Source organism: Lactuca virosa, chromosome 9, assembly GCF_052849685.1.
Source record: "Lactuca virosa cultivar CGN04683 chromosome 9, Lactuca_virosa_CGN04683_v6, whole genome shotgun sequence".
In the NCBI taxonomy this organism is placed as follows: Eukaryota; Viridiplantae; Streptophyta; class Magnoliopsida; order Asterales; family Asteraceae; genus Lactuca; species Lactuca virosa.
The window spans coordinates 20,638,078-20,665,801 of record NC_136434.1 but is presented as its reverse complement, the minus strand read 5'-3'; the positions used below and the strand labels follow the sequence as shown (position 1 = coordinate 20,665,801).

Below are 27,724 nucleotides of genomic sequence, written 5' to 3'. Positions count from 1 at the left end.
AATCCTTGAATTTTATTTCTAGAGTTAGAAGATAGCTCATTAAATGTAATACAAATTATTACACCTCATTTTTCACTACACTCTGGACGAGGGGTAGGATACCTACTCTTATCAGTACAATAGTCATAATTCATATACTTTTTTCTTACATCTTCTAATGATTTTAGTTGTTGGGGGTTCAATTGCCAATATTTTTTAGTGTTCCACCAATACTTTTGAGAACCACAGTCCTTATTAGGACTATTAGGCCTCGAGATGCACCCATCAATGTTAAGATCTTGGAAATTGACGTGGAATGGTGCATTTGAAAAATTGACCTTTGTTTTTCCACCATCAGTAGCCCAACTAGATCCATCCCAGAAGCTTGCAATCACTTGTAGTGTATGATTAGGGTACCCAACACCTCTAATTATGTTGTTCTTGTATACTCTTATTGGTGTGTCATCCACAAAGAACCTGAAATGAATATAAAATGTAACCATTAGTAAATATATTTGTTTGTAAAGTGATTGGTTTTATTTTCTTGATCATTAGAAACAATCAAGATAACAAAACCTATAAAGTTTGATATCAACATGATGTATGTAATTTCCGATAAAAGAGGATACAGGCGTACACAACTTGATGGTCGTTCCATAACAATTTGTAGTAATGGAAATCCACACCAGGATCGAACCAAAGACTGAGTTTTTGCTCTCTACCACCGAGACCATTTGTAAATACGTTTGTTTATAAACTGACTGGTTTGCCGGGCCGATTTCCCAAGAACTCAAAGTCCATTTCTTCGTGAACAGTTGTTTTTAGAAATAACTACATTAACACAACATAACGAGAAGCATACTATGAGATGCATAAATCATTTATCTTTAAGGGTTTTTAGGTAGAAAACCATTTAATTTTTATTCATTTATGATTTTAATCATATTACAAGCGCAAACCAAATTTTATGGTTATGATTTTGAATAATGATAGACATTTTTAAAACTGTACCACTTGTTTTTTTTTACCATAAGGCTAGAATTAGTTTCTTGTTTTCACTTTATTCTCGTTTTCATATGAACATTCTTTATATATATATATATATATATATATATATATATATATATATATATATATATATATATCATACATACTTATAAAGCTAGCATTTTTTCTTGAATCTCATGTATTTGAAACCCCCATAAAAATTTGCCAACACCTCATGCATTTGAAACCCTCACACCCTTTCACCTTCAAAGTAATTAATCACACATAATCCCATTCCAAGAAAATCACACACCCCATAAGTTCAACATCTCATGCATTTGAAACCCCAACACCCTTTCACCTTCATTATATATGTAGTTATATTAGTACATTTTTCTTACAAAAAGTCGTCATTTGGTTGAAGATATTATGATTCAAAAGTTTTCATATAGTTGAAGCATTCACGATCCAAATATGATGATTTGAAGAAATGGGTTATGTCGCATCGATGGTAATTGTAAAATGCTTTTTTTTCTTTCAACCAAAACAAATGAAGCTTTTCTATTCTTTCTTTATATTCAATTTCTCATTTTTTTCCCTTTTAATGTGATTTGTATGTATTACTCAATATTGAATGTGACTCTCCAAACATCAATGTTTTGCTTGGAATATCTTTCTCATTCTTCTTTTTCAAGAAAAACATTTTGATTGCATGTTAGTGAAGAATTGTCATCAAGTTTCTATGGTTGAATGGTGTTAAATAAATAAAGAAGATTCAGAAAACCGATATAGGTTGTGTTTTGTTTGAGTAAAGTAGACGAATATTAGTTTTTTCTTTTGATTTAAACGTATATTTATGTAACATTTTTATTTATATATTCAACCACCCAATGTTTATTATGTTTATTTTCTATTATTTTTTTGTTGGGTTATCCTACACAACATATTTACAATAAAATATTTAAAAGATAACATAATTTTTAACATTTGATATGTAATTATGATGACTTATCATGATATGTTCTTCATATGAAAGTAATTTATCCATATTACTACGACAAGAATTACATATGACATTTACAAAAATATATATTATATGTGATTTGTTTAACATATATATGCACCTATGTATGTTATAAATTTATAATTAAATATCTTTATGTTTAATAATTGAAGGGATTAAAATGATGCATCAAAACCAATTATTTAGACGAATATAATAATAATAATAATAATAATAATAATAATAATAATAATAATAATAATAAATACACATTTCCAAGTAGCGTATTCATTTGAAACTCACACTACAACTCAAGAGTTTTCTAATTTATGTATATTTATTAGTTACAACTCAAGAGTTTTTAACTTATGATTATTAATCAGTAATCACTAATAACTTTTTATTTTCCTTTCGGTTGTAAAGTTTTGCTAATTAAAAACATTAATGTATTTGAAGAGATTTGTGATTTAAATATGAAAAGTTAATATAAATGTTATAATAAATGTTTTAGTGTTTTTATGTTATTAAAAGTTGTAGTGTTTATTTTTCATATTTTTTATTATTCGTTGTATATATATCTTTTTTTAATACAAATGTTATAATATATGTTTTTGTATTTTTATGTTACTAAAAGTTGTAGTTCATATTTTTGTTCATACATTTTGTTACCCGTTATATATAGATTATCATACGTTTGATATATAATTTACACAATTTTAAACGGTTTATAAAATTATCAAATAATTGTATATATCACAATGACTTAAAAATTAAAACTATAAGCATCATATCATATCATCATATCATACTATATTATAAATGAATCATTTTTTCTTTCACCACATTCATTTGAAACTCCTAACTTTTCATATTTTCATACAATATGCTTAATTTATTAACTTAAATATGCTTTTAGTTGTAAACATTATCATAAATGGAAGAATTTGTGACTTATCAATATGATATACTTAATTTGTTAACTTAAATATATAGTTAAATAAATAACCTACATTAATATATCAAATAAGCTTAAAAATTTAGTGTAAAATTTAAAACCTAACGTAAAATATTAAATAATGTTTAAAAAAATTCAATATATATTTTTTAACATAGTTAAAAGGAAAACATTAAATATAATAATAATAAAAGAACCTAAATTGATTAATCGAATTAACTAAAAGGTGTCTGAAAACTATATTCTAACAATATATTTTTAACATGTGTCGCGCAACGCGCGGGAATTCATCTAGTATACTTATAAATGAAGCATTTTTCCTTTCATCACATTCATTTGAAACTCCCATGAGGCATTTTTACTCAATCCATATTCATTTGAAACCTCCTATTTGAATGAATACCACTCAAAAGTCTCTTAATAATGATTAACCATTCAAAGGTTTTATAACTTATATAATATGTTTAATAACTAATTAATGGATAGTCTACTTTAAAATGTCAATCTCGACACACAAATACCAATTACATACAAAGTTCACAAAGAAAACAAGTTTAAAGGTTTTTTTTGTTGGCTTGAGGGCTTTGGACTATTTCTAGAGCCATGTTATTATGTTAAAGTTTTTAATTTGTAAGTTTGTTATATACTAATTCTTTATTTTATATTATTTTTCTTGGTTTAAGTATTATTTTAAGACAATCATTGTATGTTATGGTTGAATTTTTAATGTAATTAGATTAGATTCATGTTATCGATCATATGTTATGGAACGTGATATAGATAATATTTAATTAAATATTATATATATGTTTGTATGTTTGTGTTGCTTCAAAGCAATAATTAATTAAAAATCATCAATATGTTATATTATCTATGTAAGTCTCTTTTAAAATGCAAATTATCTATCTTATCACTTTATATTTTAGTATATGTTTAACATTTTAAGTATAATAATAAGTTCTTTTTAAAAGTTCTCTTTTACTTATTAATAATAATAAGTGATTTTAAAATTAACGAACAATAGTTATAAATAATAAAACTAAATTATAAAAATCATGGATATGTCATATTATCCATGCAAGTCTCTTTTGAAATGCAAATTGTCAATCTTATCATTTTATTATTTAGTATATGTTTCATATTTGAATAATAATATTAAGTGTTTCTTAAAAGTCTTCTTTAACTTATTAATAATAATAAGTGGTTTAAAATTAATGAACAAAAATTTTAAATGATAATAACATCAAATTATAAATAATACTAAATAGATAATTATATTTAATTCTATTAATGAGGAATGAGGGTTGATGTCAATGAATGTCATTGTTCAAAATAGTTGAGATTATATATATATATATATATATATATATATGTATATATATATATATATATATATATATATATATATATATATATAAATTAGTGTAAAATTTTTATGTCAAAGTTAATTTCAATAACATAATCATTATAAACATATATTTTTCAATTCAAGTTGGAATTCGTCTAGTATCTTTTATAAAGGAGGTCATTTTAAATCATGTGGTTAGAGGTATTTTGTTTTTTTAAACCATATTGATTTGAAACCTAAATGACATTTTATATTCCTTAATTAATAACATTTATAATATTTATAAATTTCCAATAGTTGTTTGTATTCTCTAATTAAATATGTAGCTATATTAGTATACTTTTCTTACAAAAAGTCATCATGTGGTTGAAGTTATTGTAATTCCAAAAGCTTTCATATAATTCAAGCGCTTATGATTCAAATGTTAGTAGTATTTCTCACAAAAAGCTTTCATTGAGTTCAGGCGTTTATGATCCAAATATGAAGAGTTGAAGATATTGTTTATGTCGCATCAATGGTAATTGTAATATGATTTTTTTCCTTCAACCAACACAAATGAAGCTTTTCTATTCTTTCGTTGTATTCATTTTCTCTTGTGATCTTTATATGTGATTTGTGTGTATTACTCAATCTTGATTGTGACTCTCCAAACATCAACGTTTTGAATATCTTTATAATTCTTCTTTCTCGAGAAAAACATTTTTATTGCATGTTAGTCAAGAATGTCATCAAATTTCTATGGTTGAATGGTGTCAATGGAAGAAAGAGTAGTCGAAAAACGTATACATGTTTTTTTAGCAGAGTAGACGAACGTGAGTTTTTTTTCTTTGTTTCATTTATATATTCAACCATTTAATTTCTTATTTATTTAATTATAGTTTTTTTTATTTTGAATATGTTTAGTTTCTATTATTTTTTGGTTGGGTTATCCTGTACAACATATTTACAAGACAATATTTAAAAGATAACATCATTTTTAACATTAGATATGTAATTATGATTGTCTTATCGTGATATGTTCTTCATATGAAAGTGTTTTTTCATCTTCCTGCGACAAGAATTATATATGACATTTGTGAAAATATATATTATATGTGATTTATGTAACATCCCATTTTTCAAGTAGCTTCAAATTCATCCCTCGGATTTGAATTATGTCACTTTTGGCCCTTGGTTTGAAAGGAAGTGGCAAGAAAGGACCCAACATGAATAGGTGGCAACTGGGTGAGTACGCCCAGTGTAAGCTGGGGTACGCCCAACGTAGAAGGTTAAATGATCGCGGGTGTGGGAGGAGTACGCCCAGCGTACTCTCAGAGATCCTAAACCCTAATTTGGGGGCTAACCAATATATAAGGAACATTATGGCTCAAACCCTAGCCTCCCCAACCTCAGAAAAACCCTAGAACGTCTCATCCCTTCATTCTTGTGTGATCTTGATCTTGAGAGGCCATCTTGGTGTCTTTAAGCTTGGAAGAGGAAATAAGAAATTGGCAAAGAAGGACTTGGGAATTTTGAGCTCATAGATCTGGAATAGCATCATCATTTGAGACTCTTTGGAGGTATAAAGTTCATAACTTTCCTCAAGAATGCTTAGATCTAGTGTAGTTTGATTTTGAAGTCATTTTGGTCCCAAGTATAGAACTTTATGGTTCAAATCCGATTTCTGAACTTAGAGTTGCCACTCTCAATTCAAAATGAGTCCCTAAGGCAGAAAGTTTCCATCTTGAATGTCTTATTGGATTCATGCAGGAGTTAAGATCATTTTTATGAGAATGGAAAGCTATTTTGGAGTTTGGGGATATTAGGGTCATGCAAAGTCACCAAGTCAGTGAATTTATGGATTAAGACGTTGAATAGGACTTAGATCTATGATTGTAGCTTCTGGATTGGAGTATTAAGCATTTAATGGGAAAGTGACTTAACAGGGGAGTACGCTGAGCGTATATGCAGGGACGCCCAGCGTACTCATCATATATGGGCCTTGCGAGTTTTGGGCCTCGGTTTGGGCCATGCAGGGGATTTTGGTTCTTTGGGCCTTAGTGGGCCATCAGAAGTCAGATAAAGTGGACCAAGAAGATGTTTGGGCTTAGGATGAGGCCCATTAGGGGGATTGGGCCCAATTTAGAAAATTAGGCCACTAGTGGTCTTGGAAAGCCTACCTAGTGTTGGGTTTTGTTTTGGTATTGGGCCTTGGCCCAAATTAGAGAAAAGACAAAGTGGACTATATGGACCCTTTAGTCAGGATTGATAGCCCATATGTTGACCCAGCATTCGTTATTTTGGGTAGTTTGGGATTTTCGGTGAGACAGCACTTCGGGAGTCGATACTTCAGTTCAGACCGACATTACAAGGTGAGTTATCCTCACTATTTCAACAGGGTCTAAGGCACCAAGGCCGGCCCTTTATCGGATTTGTATCAGGGTATTTGCTTGATATGTTTATTGATCTGCTAGATCTGCATCCTGGTAGTTAGGATGGTATTATGTTAGTGACCTGGTTTAGGTCGGTATCCTGGTATATAGGATGATGTTATGTTAGTGACCGGTAAGGTCGGTATCCTGGTTATAGGATGGTTGTTGTGTTAGTGATCTCTTAGATCGGTATGATTATCTGTTATATACATGCTAGCGTATGATATTTATGTGCACATGATTGTTTGATTGGTATGGGGGTTGGGTTGAGGCGGGACCTGCTTCGTGCTGTAGGCCAAAATACCCAGGGCGGACCGGATAGACTGCAGGCCCCGGAGGGCACATAGTCAGGCTGAAGGCCCGACGAGCGGTCCAGATAGGCTGAAGGCCCCGAGAGGGCGGTCCAGACTTGTCGAAGCTCGGAGAGTGGGCCAGATAGGCTGAAGGCCCGATACGGGCGGTCCAGTCATACTGTAGACTCAGAGAGTACACCAGGTGGACTGAAGGCCCGGTACGGGCGGATCGGTCACACTGTAGACTCGAGATGCATGGTTGTTCTGTGTTTGTTATACGATATGTTTATGGTTGTATGAGGTTGGTATTTTGGGGGTAACTCACTAAGCCTTCGAGCTTACATTTATCGATTATTGTTTCAGGTACAGCGGATGACCGCGGGAAGGCGAAGGCGTGACCGTACACTCCCTCATATTTTGATTTGGACTTCTGGGATACTCTGATATGAAACTATTTTGGAAACCTTTTTGTAATAACTTTTAGTATTTGAAATGTTTTTAAAAGTTTAAAATTGGCATGATTTTGTGGGTGTTACAATTTGTTTAACGCATATATCCACCTACGTATGTTATAATATTAAATGTAAATATCTTTATGTTTAACAATTGAAAGGATTAAAATGATGCATCAAACCAATTATTTATATGGGAAATAATAATAATAATAATAATAATAATAATAATAATAATAATAATAATAATAATAATAATAATCTATATCTATCTATATCTATATATATCTATCTATCTATCTATATCTATCATATCATCATATCATATCATATCATACCATATTATAAAGGAATCATTTTTCCTTTCACCACATTCATTTGAAACTCCCATGCATATTTCCTTTCACCACATTCATTTGAAACTCCCATGACTTTTCAATTTCTTTCTAATAGTAATTATAAATTGGTTAATAAGGTTAAATAAATATCAAGCCTAAAGTGTAATCATATATAAACTAAATTTCAAAATTAAAATAATATCTTTACTTCTACTTATAAAGTTATGTTTTTTAGCTTTTAACATATTATACTTAGTTTATTAGTTTTAATATATTGTTGGATGTAAACCATTATCATTTTAAAGATACAAATTTGGAACAATTTGTATAAAATATTTAAATTATTAATTTGAATATAACATTACAGGTTCAACTTAAATATAAACTTTAGTTTAACATAAACAACCCAAAGAATATTTTGTAAATAGTTAAAAGTGATTAATTATAGTGTCTTTCTAATAATGATTATAAGTTGGTTAATAATGTTAAATAAATATCAAACCTAAAGTGTAATCAGAAATAAACAAAATTTCAATATTAAAATAATATATTTACTTCTACTTATAAAGTTATATCTTTAACTTTTAACATATTATACTTAATTTATTAGATTTAATATATCGTTGTATGTAAACCATTATGAGTTTAAAGCGATAACATTTGAACAGCTTGGTCAAAATACTTAATTTGTTAATTTAAATATAACATTATAGTGTCAACTTAAATATAAATTTCAGTTTTACTTAAAAAACCCAAAGAATATTTTGTGAATAGTTAAAAGTGATAAATTGTGTTGCTAAATGCAAAAACTAAATTGTAATCTCAATTTAAGTAAAATATTTCTTAAAGATATCTTTATAATAGCTAAAATTTTTAAAATAAGTAGCTTAAAATAACTTACAATAATAATAGTTAAAAATAACTCTATATAAATGATTATATTGTTACATTTAATATAAAAAAACAATGTTTGATGTTTTAAATAATTACAATGATAGAAATTAAAACATTAAACAAATAAATTTAAAAAAAAAGTAATTAACAATAACAACAACTATAAATAACATTAAACCATATATTATATTTAATTTTATTCATGAGTAACCCGTGGGTAGATGTCATTCAAACGATTGACATTATGCAATTTGAAACCCCCTAATTTAATTTCCTTGATTATTATGCATTTGAAACCCCCTAATTTAATTAATACCACTCAAAAGACTTTTTAATAATGATTATTAATTGGTTTTTTAATGTAAAAATAACATGAACAACATCAAACTTCACAAGACCAAGTATAAATACGGTGAATAATAGGAACATCTTTGTCATATTTTGCAAGAATTAAGGACCTTTAAAGAAGGAAAAAAGACTTTTATATGTGCATTGCTTTTCATATAAATTTCAATAATTTTTTTTTCTGTTTTTACCAACTGATGGTTGCTTCCGGTATGTCACATGTTATGTTCGGGGTAGAAACTTTTGCATAAAGATGCAACTAATTCCATTAACTACATGTACTAAATTAATATTTGACTCATGCAAACACAAACAAATCTTGCTGATCATTTTAAATTCTTTGAATAGATTCGGTTTTCATCATCATTCCTTCAACAATGGAAATTATTTCCAACTTCACTATTTGACACTTCCATATGTATCCATGCGTGTAAGAACTTTTATTTTTCTTAAGATTTTTTGTTAAAACCATTTTAATATTTAAGAATATAAAAAAAGATGGAAAACAGTGAAATATTCATCATTGGCATCACAAGGTGGATTTATTGAACCCTAGAAGATATTGGAAAATTTGAAGTCATATTAGCAAATGTATTGCTACATATAAATTGTTTTACATGTCAATTGGTCTTAGTTTCCATTAAAGTCATAATTTCCTAGTTGATCCTATAAAATATCGCATGTGAACTAAAGGCCTGTCATGCATATTTTAATGTTGTACTGGTACAACCCATACCAATAAGTTGCCATGCTCATTTTCAAGTCATGAGAAGGTAATCCTTTTAGCTTTCATTTTTTTTGTATATATACCTTTAGTCTCAACCAATCATTTTTGTGGCAAGGGTGTGTTTGTATTAGTCTCTAATAGAAATTAGATGTTGGTATCCAAACTATGCCTATGTGGTTTTAGTTTGCTGATGTTGGAATATGAAAATTAATATGTGCATTGATATGCATCTGACAAATAATAAGTACATCACATTATTTACTTAGTTGATATTAATGGATATAAATGTCACTTTGTACATTTGCAGTTGCGTAATCTGGATTGAAGCATAGCAATAGAGGTGTGTGGTGATAAACAAACATAGATTTCGTAGTATTTATTGGATGTTTTGGCTTTGGTAGAAAAGAACCCATCAAATACAAAAGAAAAGAAAAAAAACATTAATATATTTCTAAAAATGAAAACGTTGTATTTTGAATAACATGTAGTATTAGGGTAAAATATGAAAGGTGTTACGATATAAATATCAATAATATATATTAATTTTAATATTTATTTGTCAAAATTTTAAGTACGTAATTTTACGTTGCGCAACGCGCGGCTATTCGCCTAGTAATAATAATAATAAAGACATATTTCCAAGCACTACATTCATTTGAAACTCACACTAAAACTTAAGAGTTTTCTAATTTATATGTATTTATTACTTACAACTCAATAGTTTTTAACTTATGATTATTAATTATTAATCACTAATAACTTTTTGTTTTCTTTTCATGAAATCCCATTAAAACTCAAAAGTTTTCTAATTTATGTATATTTATTACTTACAACTCAAAAAATTTTAACTTATGGTAATTAATTAGTAATCACTAATAACTTTTTATTTTCCTTTTGTTTATAACATTTTAAAGTTTTGCTCATTAAAAACATTCATGTGTTTAAAAGTTGTAAAATTTTGCTCATTAAAAACATTTATGTGTTTAAAGATATTTGTAATTCAAATATGAAGAGTTAATACAAATGTTATAATAGATGTTTTAGTATTTTTATGTTACTAAAAGTTGTAATGTTTATTTTTCGTGTTATTCATTATATATATATATATATATATATATATATATATATATCATACGTTTGATATGTAATTTACACAATTTTAAACGGTTTATAAAATTATCAAATAGTGGTATACGTCGCAATGACTTACAATTTAAAACTATAATGTTTAATAAAACTAATAGTTAACTATAGGTTTGGTTTACACATAACATTGGGTTTCAACATAGAAATATTAAATAATAGTTTGGTAAAAAAATTTATTTTAACTATATAATTGTATTCTCACGCAACACACAGAGTTTCACTTAATATCTTATAAAGAAGGTCATTCAAACTCATGCGGTTAGAGAAAATTTGTTTTCTCATACCATATTGATTTGAAACCTAAATGACCTTTTACATTAGTTAGTTAACAGCATTTATAATATTTATAAATTTCCATTAACTTTTTACATTTTCTCCTTTTATATATATATATATATATATATATATATATATATATATATATATATATATATATATATATATATATATATATATATACTAGTCGTTTACCCGCGCAAAGCGGCGGGCGGTGAATGGTGTTTATTCGGCAAATAGTTTCCGGCAAACAAATATAATTGCGTTTTTGTTTTGGGTTAAAAATAAAAATGTGTACATAATTTTGGTTGAAAAAATTTTGTTTTTGTTAAATAAAAATGTATGTACATAAATGTCAATTTGATAACACTTGTCATTTTTAAAATATATTTATTAGAATAAAATATAATAATGTTAGTTCAAATTTCAAAGGGATATTTATTTATACAAAATTAGGTAATCTAATCATTATAAATGAGTTTTTCAATGAAAATAACTAATTTTTTTTTTCAGTTTTTTAAAAATAATCACTTTTTCTGACCATTTTGAATAGATTTTGTAAAATGATTATCTTTATTATAAAATTTTATAAATGAAATTTGTTGAAATCAATTTATTAGTTTGTAAAAAATGATTTGTCTTTCTTAATGAAAACCCTTTTTATCCAAACTTTATTATTAATAAAAATTGTTTTAATGTGATTATAAGAGTTTTGGGTATCAATGAAAATAATAGTATTTAAAATTGTAATGGTTCAGAATAAGCCATTAGTTGTTCTTTTTTTTTTTTGGCTAAAATAATACTTATGACCACATCAGTTCTAAAATTGACTTAATGGAGTTTTGATCTAACATCAAAAGAGTTAACTATCGATGTCAAATAAGTAGACCGAGAAAAGATTAATATTTTAAACCAAACCTAACAACAACAACAAACTTAAATGTAAGTATATTCAGATTTGTAGATCGAATTAATGTGCTTATTTTGAATTTACGAAAAAAAAAATCAAATGTTTCAATAACACCAAAGAATGGGTTCGAAGTTGACTCAAGCATCAAAAATCACACCACGGGGTGAATGTAAGAAATAGCTATAAACTGATAGAATTGTCCAAGTTAATCGTTTTCTTAATATTATAAATTAGTTCACAAGGTTAAAGACTATTTTTAATATTTGTTATTTGGTCGGTGGTAGTTTGGTAGCAACTACATCAGTTGATAACAACAAAGGGGTATGTGAGTTACTTATTGTTCTGTTGAAAACTTGCTATTAAAAAAATAAAAAGTCAAGAATGACTTCTTTTTATAAAAATTCGAGTATATTTTTTCATTAAAAACGAACTTACATGGCTTTCTCAATTGAACTAAACATCAAAACCTGATTCCATCTAAATATTGCAGCTCATCAAAAAATTCATCCACAACAAATTACATTTTAAAACAATATGTAATAAATTAATAATATAGTATAACTCGTGGCATATGGATGCCAAATATCCAAACCTTTCACTTTAAAAATATACACCTATTTAACATTAATTGCATGCAATTATCAACATCTTGGCATAAATTTGAAGAAATCAAAACATTAAAATGGTCAAAAAACTCGGCCAATACTTTAATTCTATGAATTGCTTCATCTTCTTTTATGTCCAATCGTAAATGTTCATATCCCGTGAGAGAATCCAATTTTTCTTGTAGTTCAAGTACAGAAGGGACTCAATTTAAACCAAATGACACATTATTACATATGAATAAAGATGATATACTAACTTATTTCTCCTTTTGTAGTGCAACAAGAGCACCGACAGATGAAACACCAGAAAGTACAAGAAATCATAAAAAGATCTTACGTGCTCTCATTTCTCTGTTTGAATATTTCATGTTGTTATAAAGTAAAGCTCTTAAAAAAAATTGCAACCCTCAAAGAAGCCAAAATGGGTAGATATGTATGTACACTTCATCCACGGAGAGCGAACCATCATCCACACAAAAACCATCCTCGACTCAACCCTCCAAAGTAGCTTTGACATCCGCTCTAAAAAGCGGAAACCATTAAACCGGTGAGTAATCAATATCCATTTAATCAGCAGGTTAGTGAACTTACATTCCTCCTGAAAAATCACAGTACTCCAACAAATCTTCTTATTCATCAAGCTTATCCAAATTTGATGTAAATTTTATACATGGAAAAAAAACATATTTGTTATTGCTTTTATTGAAGCTTTTAGACTCAAAAAATAGATCCTATACCTGAAACCGGCGACGAAGAAGAAAGTCTAAATTTTTAAACAAATCCCTCATGCCTGAGAAACAGATCATATACACAAAGAGAGAAGAAGACATGTTAAAATCTCAAAAATATAGTTTTCAAAACCAGAGATGTACAAACCCTCAATTCTCAATTACTAACTTTAGGTTTAAAGAGAGAGTGACACGAAAATAACTAATAGTGTTTATATTTATGAATAATGTCATGGAACCATAAATCAATAGAAAGTTGCTTACCTATTCAACATACATAAAACCGGAACCTAGGAAATAAATACATAAAACTCGAACCTGTGAAAGCAGAAAAACATAATGATATGAAATCAAAAGAATATAAATATCGGTTGGTAGTTAGAAATCAAGAAAAGAAGAACCTGACATCCATCTTTCTATATCGACCCTAAAATCAATCTTGGTACATCCACCCTGACATAAAACAATAAATGAACCAGAAAATGAAAGAAGCCGGGAAAAGAATATAAACCATGCGACATGTTTTGAAACATACTTATCGAAAGCATCATGAAATTTCGATTTTGAACTGCTATCCACTAAACCAACACTGCAAAACGCAACCGTCAAACATCAATCGCCTCTGGAGGGGTGATTCGACTAAAAAGGACTAAAAAAAGTATACTATAAGCATGAACATTGGGGTTCGACAAAGTGTCCACATTAATCGAGAATAAAAATTATGATATTTTGTAAAACAATTTAAAAAGATAAAGTACGTATAAGTTGATACCTTAAACCGGTCATCCTGCTAGTTTTTATAGCATGAGAAGTAGTGAACCTCCAAGCGATATTTGACGGCTAGAGATAGAGGGTGAGGTCGAAGGTGAAGGAGACAAGCCCTAACTTAATCTCCAGAGATAGATGGAGATATTTGGGTTGAATGCTTGGAGCTGGACTTTTGGGTTCCTTCGATTTGAATAAGTCTCCCACTTTAAATAATAAATGATTAGAGAATTGTTCAATTTCAGCTAGAAATGGGGAAATTCAAAATAAAAGTCGGGTCAATTATATGATTATAAGGCTTGATTATTGGAAATAACATTTATTCTCTATTAGATACTTGTACATATTGCTTCATCATTTATACGATTTAAACAATTACATAATTATAAGATATATATAATATTATTTTATTGATGGTTACTTGTACTATTAGCTTAATGGTTTGGACGTCTTAAAAAAAATAATATTATTATATTCAATCTATTTTTGGAAATAGTGAGATTTCTTTTATAAGATAGTAAAGATATATATATATATATATATATATATATATATATATATATATATGGCTGAGTTATTGTGAGAACTAAAAAAAGTGTGTGAACTTGCAAACTCATAATCAACTCATCATTATTCAACATCAAAAACACCAGTCTTCTCCAAATGGTACGTTCTAAGCCATATCCAGGCTAAAAAAAGATTTAACAATTTTATTTATTTATTTTTTAAATTTGAATGTATGCACAATTAGCAGTCATATGGACTGCTGATTGTGCTCATCAGCAGTCATTAAAAACAAAAAAATCATCAAATCATTTTTTTTAGTCTAGATATGGCTTAGACGCACCATTTGGAGAATATTGATGTTTTTGGTGTTGAAAAATGATGAGCTGATTATGAGTTCGCAAGTTCTCACAAATCTTTTGGTTCTCAAAAAAACTTGGCTATATATATATATATATATATATATATATATATATATATATATATATATATATATATATATATTAGTACTCTTTTCTCACAAAAAAAGTTTCATGTGATTGAAGGTTTTGTGATTCACATATTGCAATATAGTTTTTTCTTGGAATAATAGCTATATTAGTAGTATTTTCTCACAAAAAGTTTTCATGTAGTTCAAGTGGTTACGATTTACATATTCCAATATAGTTTTTATTACAATAACAGGTATATTATTTGTATTTTCTCACAAAAAACTTTCATGTAGTTCAAGCGTTTACGATTCAAATATGAAGAGTTCAAGAAGTGGGTTATTTCGCATCAGTGCTAGTTGGAATATGATTTTTTTCTAAGATAATAATGCTTGAAATTTGATAAAACCTTGAACAAATCATTTCCAACATTAAGACACTCTTTTGTATGACTTAATAAAAGTACTTGAGACTTAATAGAAGCAAGAATAAGAGTCTAAACCCATAAACTCTTTCCTTTTTCTCCCTTTTTTTCTGCTAGCGTCTCTCTGGATATCATTTATCCAGGTGTCTCTTTGGTGTTTTTCTTCTCCAAAATTAGCCACAAAGCTCCAAAATTGAGGGTATAGTTATGAAGAATGTCAATTACTACAATAATTATAAGTTTCTAATAACTTTTTTTATTTCTACTTATGTATACATTGTATTACTATAAAAATGATAAATCATTTTAGTAAACTCTCCATACACAGATCACATACAAAATTTAGAGAGAATATGAAGATAAAAAAAAGTAATAAATCATCAAGGTTGAAGGTTTTTGAAATGTTAATTTGTAAAAGAAAGAAAATGGTGAAGTATGTTGGAGAGAACTGAAATAGGGTATCATAATCAAGGTTTTGAAATACTAAAAGCTATATGGTGTTATTTTCTAATTTTTATAATTTATATCCAAATATTGTTCATTCCACTTTCTTTTCAATTTAAGAAAAAGTTTATGGTTATATATTTAAAGCCAAAAGAAAAAGAAGATCACGTTTCAGTTTAATTAATATAATTTCTTAATGATAGATGTTTTTAGTTTGCAATGTCTTATATGATTCTTTGATTGAGTTTCGTCGTTGAGTATACAAGTAATATAATTATAAAAGTAGAATTATATTATTAATGAATATATTACTAGAATATATATGAGTTAAAAAAATATAACATGACAAGATGTCCAGACTATATATATATATATATATATATATATATATATATATATATATATATATATATATATCATACTATACTTATAAAGGAGACTTTTTTCCTATCACCTTATGCATTTGAAACCCCCACACAAATTTCCAAGCACCTCATGCATTTGAAACCCCCACACCTTTTCACCTTCAAAGTAATTAATCACATATCATGAAAGGTTTTATAACTTATATAATATGTTTAATTAGCAATTAATAGATAATCTACTATAAAAATGTCATTCTCTTTGAGTAGACACACAAATACAAATCACATACAAAATTCATAAAGAAAACAAGTTTAAATGTTTTGTGTTGGTTTGAGGGCTTTGGACCATTTTTCGAGCCATGTTATTATGTTAAAGTTTTTAATTTGTAAGTTTGTTATATACTATTTTTTTTAATATTTTTCTTGGTTTAGTTATTCTTTTAAAACAATCATTGTATGTTGTGGTTGAAACTTTAATGTAAATTTGTTTAGATTCATATTATCGATCATATGTTATGTAAAAGTGATATAGATAGTATTTAATTAGATATTGTATATATGTTTGTATGTTTGTGTTGCTTCAAAATAATAATTAATAAAAAATCATGGATATGCAATATTATACATAATATCAATGTAAGTCTTTCTAAAATGTAAATTGTCTATCTTATCACTTTATATTTTAGTATATGTTTAACATTTTAATTATAATAAAAAGTGTCTTTTAAAAGTTTTCTTTCGTTTATTAATAATAATAAGTGGTTTTAAAACTAATGAACCATAATTATAAATAATAAAATCAAATTATAAAAATCATGGATATATTATATTATCCATGCAAATTTATTTTGAAATGCAAATTGTCTATCTTATCAGTTTATTATTTAGTGTATGTTTAACATTTTAATATTAATATTAAGAGTTTCTTAAAAGTCTTCTTTAACTTATTAATAATAATAGGTGGTTTAAAACTAAAGAACAATAACTTTAAATGATAATAACATCAAATTATAAATTACATAACGTTAAAAACAAATAAATTGTATTTTAAATAAACATCATTATTGAAATTAGAAAATAATCGCATAAGTAAAAATTTAAATTAATCAACCATAAAAATTGTTAAAAATAATATTAAATATATAATTATATTTAATTTTATTAATGATGAATGTGGATTGATGTCAATGAATAATATTGTTCAAAATATTATGTCAAAGTTAATGTCAATAATATAACCATTTTGAACATATATTTTTCAACCTTTTAAAAATATATTTTTAACCTACGCTGCGCAACGCGCGAGAATTCGTCTAGTATATATTATAAAGCAAACATTTTTTCTTCAACCTCATGCATTTGAAACTCCTAAGACTATTCAACTTATACAACTTAATTTATGATTAATTGAAATGTTGTGATTTGTAACACTCAAAACTCTTCAAATCATTTTATTTAATTAATGCGTTAAATGTAATATTTAGCATGTATAAGAACATTGTAGCTTTCATATTGCATGTATGTCAACACAAAATGATAGATTATTTTGCTAGTGTTTGAAGAGTTATGTGAGTGGTTCTATGGATGAAAGAGAGCAATTGTAACTTTTCCAAATGTAAATGCAAGTAAATTCAAGTTGGGTGCATGTAAAGAGAAATTGCAACTATTTATCGGTTAGAACAATTGACATTGTTAACATGTATGTATCTTTATGTTGTCTTTCTCTTTATGTTAAGACAATCTATTTTTCTATCCAAGATAATATTATTCAACATGTATTTTATGCTATTAATTACATGTTATTTTAGTTTCTATCACTTATTTTGTTCTAAATACCATCGACAAAATTTTTGATAATTGATTTTGATAAAAGGAGTTTACAATTATTATTCCAAATTATTGGTGATAATGACTAATTAAAATGAATTATTTTAAATATGATATGACTTTATTGCTGAAAACCAATGATTATTTATGTTTTATAAAAATACATTCTTTATGTGCTCGAAAAAACTAATATGGATGTATCAATGTTTTAAATTTTTATAGTAATAAAAATAAGTAATCTATTATATCTTATTACATTTGTCAATTTCATTTTTTCATCGTAGAGAAAAATAAAATATGATATGACTTGGTTGTTGAAAACCAAGGACTATTTATGTGTTAATAAAATACATTCTTTATGTTCTCGCAAAACTAATATGGATGTACCCATTTTTTAAATATTTTTATATTAATAAAAATAAGTGATCTATTATATCTTATTATATTTGTCAATTTCATTTTCCCTATTAGTTTTTCACTGTAATGAAAAAGTAAAATAAAAAATACAGTATATTAATACTTTCATAAGAAAAATATAAGTGATAAAAATATAACTCAAATGTAACAATTACTATAGTTTTGAAATTCAAATCACCATTTACTGGGACCATTTATTTCCTTCCAATACTTCAAAGATTTAAGGATAAAAATAAAAATACAATACTAAAATCGATAGTTTTTTTTTAAAATATAATAATCATGTTTTTTCCAAACATATAGTTTTTAATTAAGTAAAAATAAAAATAGTTTAAGATAACATAAAACTAAAAAACAGATTATACTATATTAAAAATGATTGTTATTTGAAATAATATAATAATAATGAATGAAATAAAAAATATTCAAATGAATTATTTCAAAATTAATTAAAAATACTTATAATTAAAAAAATATTAAATCAAAAACTTTATTGAATTCAATTTAAACACAACTTACTATATTTATCTTATTGTATACTTCAAATTTATAGTATTAATTGCAACTTAGTATAAAAATCATTATTTCAATGATAAATGTTAATAATATTGTTATTATAACATATAATTGTCCCTATTCATATTACATTATTGTGCACAAAAAAAGAGTTCAAAACTCCTATTACATCTCAAGAGTTTTCTAATTTAAATGTAGTTATGATTTCAAATTTAATGTAATTAGTCATGCCTTTTTATTTTCCACTACATTCAAGATTTTTTTTTAAATTTATGGTTATTAATATGTAATTCATTGTTATTTTCCAGTTATTTATACACATTGTAGCAATATTAGTAGTATATAAGTAAGTTTTGATAAATAAAATCATATGTTTGAAAAGGTTTGTGATTCAAATATGAAAGAGTTGAAAAAATGAGTTATGCCCCATCAATGGTTATTTCAACGTCATTTTTTAATAACAATGTTTCTATATATCAAGGTGTGTTGATTTCTAAATATTCATTTTGAATGATTTATAAGTGTTTAATAAATTTCATTTGATGTAAACGTTATACTAGATGTTGTAGTGTTTTTATGTGATTAAAAGTTGTAATATTTTTCAATACTATTTGTTATTTGTTTTATAAACAAATCAACTTATGTTTTATATATAATTTACACAACTTAAAACGGTCTATAAAATCATCAAAAGTTGCAGTATTTGTTTTTTTTCATACTACTTTGCATTTGTTATCTATAGAAAATCAACGTACGTTTGCTATATAATTTACACAACATAAAACAATATATAAAATATCAATTAATATTATAAATAACCAATGATATAAACTTATTACAGTTAATAAAACTAATAGTTTAACTATAGATTTTTATTTTGAAACTAACATTGGTTTTCATTTATAAATATTAAATCACAATTTGTTAAAAGTGATTATTTTAATTAAATAGTTACATTCGCGCACAACGTGCGATGATTTGCCTAGCATCTATTATAACAAATATCACTTTCCTTGCAACATATTCATTTAAAACTTCCACTATAGCACAAAAGTCTTTTTAACTAAGAATTAATTAGTAACTACAACTCAGAAGTTTTGTAACTTATGTGCATATATATATATATATATATATATATATATGCAAGTGATGTCCAACCTAGCTAGGTTGATGTACCAGATTTTATACCCATGTAGGGTGTGAGGTTGGGAGTTCGATTCCCTTAAACTACATCTTGTGGTGCCACATGTGGGAATATTTTCCCTGTAAATCCCTATGGGGCTGGTTTTGCCCTGTAAAGAGCTCAAACTCGGGGTGCTCGTTGAAATATTGCGAGTAGGCTTCCATTTAATTCATTTGCCGTTTCCAATATATATATATATATATATATATATATATATATATATATATATATATATATGATTAGTTATGTGTACTTACGATTTGAACTTTAAAATAATTAATTACTACAAGTGAATAGTTTTCTTAACTTATAGTTAGTATGTGAAAATTATTATATTTGTTTGGTTAATATAAAGATATAAATAGTTCACATATATAGATGAGATTGTTGGAGTTTGGTGTATAAGATGGTGAAAAAAATTGATTTGAGAAAACTCAAAACTCTACATTGGGGTGCATGTATTCATATTGAACCAGGAAGAGAAATATACAAATTTATATAAGTGGAATATACAAATTTTGTTTACATTGTTTGAAAATAATATGAAACAAAATGTATGGTTAATTTTTTCAATTTTACCGCGTGGAATCCCTGTATTTTATTTTTTTACACCAAATGAGATTCACTAAAAAATGATCCACAATAATACGACATTAACATATGACATTCGTATAATTATATATATGTTTTACTTTCATTGTAGTATTGCACAAATATTGTTAAATATGTTGTTGATGTTGGTTATATTATTGTGTTGAACATGAAATTATGTTTTTCTATTCGAGTTTTGTGATGAAAATATTATTATTGTTAGATAATATGCATTGTGACGATCAGGTTATAATTAGTTTCGTATTAAATTTATATCTAAAATTTATAGGTTCATAATATATATATATATATATATATATATATATATATATATATTAATCGTATTATTTTAATCTTGTGCAACGCACTGTTATACGCCTAATGTGTGTGTGTGTGTGTGTGTATATATATATATATATATATATATATATATATATATATATATATATATATATATATATATATCATACATACTTATAAAGCTAGCATTTTTTCTTGAATCTCATGCATTTCAAACCCCATTTTTTAACTTCCTCAAACCACATTCATTTGAAACCCCCTTTTTTTAACTAATGCAACTCAAAAGTTTTCTTAATTATGATTTAACACTCAAAAGTTTTATAACTTATATTATGTTTAATTAACATTTAGTGAAAAGTTTACTATAAAAGGCAAATCTTTTGGGAAGACATGCATACAAATCATATACAAATTTCAAAAAGAAAACAAACTTAAAAGTTTTTGTGTTGGGTTGAGGTCTTATGACCACTTTTGGAGATATGCTATTATATTAGAGCATTTAATTTGTAAGTTTGTTATACTAATTCGTTTTTATATTTTATTCGTTTTTGGATTATTGTAATACAGTCGTTGTATATTGTGGTTTAATCGTTAATATATTGATCATATGTTATATAGGGTGATGTCGAAAATATTTAATTAAATATTTTAAATATGTTTTTTTTTGTTTTGTAATTGTACCGTTTCAAAAAGATAATTAATTAAAACTCATACATATGTTATACTTTCTATCTCTCTCTCTCTCTCTCTCTCTCTATATATATATATATATATATATATATATATATATATATATATATATATATATATATATATATATATATTATAATAGAGGTCAAAACACTTCAACCAAAATTCATTTAAAATCTAATATTTTAAATGCTTTTTAATAATGATTGTAAAAATTTCAACATGTGTTACTTAATTGATTGATTAATAAAAATATTAATGTTTTGAAACTCCTAACTCTTAAACTTATATTATTTAATTTGTTAGTTAACTAAAATATTTTTCCTACATAAAGATAACATTTTTATGTTTGGTTACTCATATTTGTTTATGTAATTAGAAAACAAGGTGTACATAGAATGACTACTTCAATTTCACATAGGAATCAATACCACTAGAGATGTATGTTGTCTTTAACCGGTGGTAGAAGATCCACATACCCTTTTTAATTATTTATATTAATGCTTAGTAATATCTATTTTATATTCCTATTCACCTTAAATTTTTAGGTACAAATTAAGGAAGAGGATTCTCGGCGCACCAACATAAAGTCAAACGTACGCCTTGCAAAATATGTAATTAAAATTAAATATCATATTTACTAATCGACTTATTTTAAAACTCTTGATGACATTTATGTATAATGATATATTTTGTATGACTTCATTCTTAATTTCAATGTTTAATATATGAAAGTCCATATATGAAACCCTGGATGTTTTGGTGTAATATAAATAGTGTAATACAAAGTTTATTAGTTTAATATTGTTTATTAATAGCTCATTCAAAACAACTTATTTCTTATTTTATCCAAAAATATTATCGGAGATAAGAAAAGTAGATTATATTAATGTTATACAAAAACTTATAATATATATTGGATATTATAAAAGTAAAAGTAAAGTTTATAATGTATGAACTATATTAGATAGTATTAAAATATAAGTTGATGAATTTTTAAGTTATTTGATAATTCGGTTAATGTCCAAAACATGACTAAAAACGTAAATTTCAACATATTTCTATTTTTTCCCATAATTATTTTTACCACTTAAATGCATTCTTGCGCAACGCGGGAGGTTACGCCTAGTATATATATATATATATATATATATATATATATATATATATATATATATATATATATATATATATATATATATATATATATATATAAGTAGGTTATATTAAGATGCAAAAGTATTGTGTAACCGTGTACCAAGTGTTATATATATGAGAATGATCAGGTTACACATTCTCATTAATTTTCTTTTATTCTTGTTCTCACACATTTTCATTATTAAAGATTATAGTATCAAAATAACATTCTAAAAATGAGAATTATAAAAAGTCATCATAAAAAGTCCATACTATCCTTATAAATGATAATTTTTCAAACTAATTGATTTTTCGTATTTACATTACCTTACAACACTATTTTCTTATTAAGTTTTTGTTAAATATAACTTACGATATGGCTACATAATACTTGTTGTCCAAACAATATCATCTTTGTATGGCGCTAGGTTATATTATATATATATATATATATATATATATATATATATATATATATATATATAAAAGAACTATGAAGACAAGTTTAAAGGATTTGTACATACATAAAAAACAGTAACAATACCACCAGAATCTTTAGCCGGTAGCTTAATCTTCATTTGAAAGCATCCAGATCCAAAATATGATTTTGACCCAAATCCAACACCTACAAATAAATTTTTAAATAAGTACATGTTACGAGTGTAGATATGATTAAAAGTGTAGATATGCATGTGTATTTTTTTAGGCCAATGATTTAATCATATGACATTTTCATGTGAATTTGAATAGATTCACATATGAATCACATTGGTTAATAACCTATGAATGATTAGAGTGCGAGTGTAAAAATTGAGAGATGATTTGTACACAACAATTTTTCTCCATATACAGCAACTAGTGCTTTAAGATGTTGTACTGTACAACTTTATAATGCATAAATTGTTGTGTTTGGCAAAAAATTGTTGTATACGAATCACTTCTCATAAAAGTTGGAGAGAGTGATCATTCACTTGTTAATGACCAAATGACTTAAATTTATTATGTTTATATATCGATATAAATGTCTACTTGTAGATCATGGAATTTATGAATTTTTGTATATTTATTTTTTCTGATAAATAAATAAATATATATATATATATATATATATATATATATATATATATATATATATATATATATATATATATATATATATATATATATATATATATATATAAGGGAAATCTATCGAAAATGCATATTATGGTTAATAGGTAACTATCAATAATAAAATGACACCCGCCCATTAATTTAAATTACAAAAATCGTCTTTATGATTTGGAATAATTTGTCTATTTTTTTTATTTTTTGAACCAACAAAAGATATATTTTATTTCATAACATATTCACCTAACTAGCAAGAAACTAGTACGGGTGATTTTACATTGTTTCAGATACAAAGAAAATGTGAATTAATCCATTGATTACAATCTAATTTGTCATATCCTCCTTTATGTTTTACCCATACATAGGTATAAGCCTTTACATCAGAGATAATTTTCGCCGATTCACAGTTATGTTTTTTAAAAATTCTTTCATTCCTGGCTTTCCATAAGCACCATAGGGTTCCAAACAAAATCGTCGTGAAAGTTTTTCTTCTTTTGGGGCAGTTCCCCATTTAGATGCAAAGTCAATGATACTTGAGACTCATTGAAATTCAATTGCCCGAATGTTACACCATTGGAAAATCGACCGAATAATTTGTCTATTTGACCCCTAAATCTATGGTGTCTTGGTATTAATGATAGAATTCTTGGTATTAAAGATGTAATTTCCAATCTACGTGTTCTTAATTGTTATGAATACAGACAGTTACTTGTTTAAGTAACCATCTAATTCTTTGAATTAATACCTACAATTTACTAGAATTCATGGTGTTAATCATAACATAACTTCCATTAATTCTTGACATTAGAATTACTTTCATTAATCTTCAATATGGTAACCGTTGCCTCCTAGGAATCTCTCATCCAAATATACATTGATTCCTATCTGGACAAATATAAGAAATGTTTATGAACAACGATTGAAGAACAAAAAATACATTGTTTGGGCTCATATAAATAACATTGGTTCCCAAAAATACAACAGACACATAGTATCAAACCGACAACAATCGAAAATCATAAATCAATAATTAATTATTATCTTTAGATCCAACCAAAGTTTCTTAATAAATTGCTAGATTTTTTTTGAAACTGGAAAACGCATTTAGTCCTGAGTTTCAAATCATCTGGTTCTCTCCTTCATGTCTCTCTTGGTGTTAGTTTTTTTAATTTCTTCCCTGAGTTTTATACTTTTTAATTTTGACTTTGTTTTCATCCAGCATTTAATTAAAACCTTTTATTATTATTTATTATTGAATGATTATAATCATTATATTAAGCATTGAATGTCATAAAAATAGATAAGTTGTTATTTCCTATTTACCGAATGGTAGTAGAAAAACCAAATATGAGAAAACCGACTGGAAGTTAGTTACAAAGCAGTTAATATGTCCTTGAAGCCTGTAATCTCTTCTTAGAATAATATAAACAAGTTAATATATATTGTATAGTTATGGACAATCCTAACGTAATTTTATTTGAATATGAGATTCAAAACTTTCAAAAGTCATCAATTAATTGGAATTGTAATAATTCAAGCATGATTAAGATAAATCTAATTAAAGAACATTATAAATCAATTTTAGTGGTTACTTGGGATTGTAACTGTTTATGTTTTGGATTCTGGGTATTCAATATTTAATGCAGGTTTTCATCCCTATAGATAACCGTTTACGTTTTGGATCATGGGTGTTCAATATTTTGAAATTTTAGTGCTTAATTTGGATTGTAACTATTAGACGAATTAAGAGACCAAACATGTAAATTACCTCAAACCACATAGACTATTTGTGTATCTTTGATTTGTTGGCATGTTTTCATTGGTTCCTAACATTGTTGCCCTAATTATGCATTTTCCATGGATCTCTTTCATATATATATATATATATATATATATATATATATATATATGTTCAATTGAGAAAAAAAAAGTTGAGAATGGGGGAATCATTCTCAGCTATACATTTATTTTGCCGCAAAACACTTAGTTGTACCGACGAAAATGGATAACGGATACACATGTGTTTTCCAACCAAATATGTTTCCTTAAACTATGATAATCATTACCTTAATATAAACAAAAACACACCTTTTTTTATTTTTAGAAGCTATTTTTATCGAAAAATGATTTTAAATATATAAAAATTTATAATTTTTTATTCTCTATAAATAGACATCCACATTGATATGGTTTTAAGATAAAATAATAATAATAAAATTTTAGAGTTTCAGCTCTCGTTATTCATAAGTGAATAAAAATATATCAGATTTGTATTACAGTACATTCGTTATTCACTTATGAATAAAACGTATGCTTAACTTTTTTACAGTTTAAGTATCATTCATATATGAATATAACACGTTACCTAAAGTATATTTTTTACATCATCTTTTGTCACATATTATATTTATATATGAATAAAATGTGTATTAGTTGTCGTCGTATGTTATATTCATATATAAATAAAACATTTATCAAAATTTTATTATATATGAATAAGTATTATGTTAATAAAAGACGTAGTGTTTTGAAAATTTGAACTATTTATTTATATATGAATAACAAATGAATTGTAAACAAAATTATGATAAATGTGTTCTTCGTAAATATAACTTGTGGGGAAAGTTAATACATGTTTTATTCATATGTGAATATAAAATGTGATTAGAGTTGATGTAAACTGGAAAGAGTTTATTATATGCTATATTCATATATGAATGATACTTAAACTGTTAAAAAAAATAATCATATTTTTTATTCATAAGTGAATAACGAATGTACTGTAGTAAAAATCTGATGCAATTTTATTCACTTATGAATACCGATAGCTGAAACAATAAAAAAAATAAAATTTTTATTTTATCTTAAAACTATATCAATATAGATGTCTATTTATAAAGAATAAAAAATTATGAATTTTGATATATTTAAAATCATTTTAGATAAAAATAGCTCGTTAAAAATTTTAAAAAAAATGAAAAAAATTATGTTTTGTATACATTAAGGTAATGATTAGCATAGTTTAAGAAAACATGTTTTGTTGGAAAACATACGTGTATTCCTTTCTCATTTCTGCCGGTACAATGGAGGCTTTTGCGGCAAAAATAAATAAGTGGCTGAAAATGATTTTTCCATTTTCAACTTTTTTTTTTATTTTCTCAATTGAACTTATCTCTTTATATATATATATATATATATATATATATATATATATATATATATATATATATATATATATATATATATTATTTGATTCTCTTTTGAATATTAGAAAACCAGAATAATATGTTTATGTAAAATTATTATAATTTTTGTTAGTGATAAAACAATAAAATATAGAATCTAAATAAATACTTCGAGAAAACAATTAAAGATTATTCATTCAGAAAAAATACAATTTAGTTGAAAACCTAGGAATTATCCAATGACAAATGAACCTCTTGTCCTTGATTAAGAAGTTGAACATGCTGATTTCCCCAAGTTATCTTATAATTCTCATCAAAACTAGCATTCTTTGCTGCATCACTAACTCTAAGCAAGAAAATTACTTCAGACAAAGTGACCATCATCTTTGTTATCATCCATAGATGAAGACCCATTTGATCGTTGCAAATAAACCGTGATTA

The 27,724-nt window shown here is 25.9% G+C and overlaps 1 pseudogene; it reads right to left on the bottom strand.

Moving 5' to 3' along the window:
- Positions 1-65: 65 nt before the first annotated feature.
- Positions 66-27,697, bottom strand: LOC145138996 (xyloglucan endotransglucosylase/hydrolase protein 2-like; annotated as a pseudogene).
- Positions 27,698-27,724: the final 27 nt, after the last annotated feature.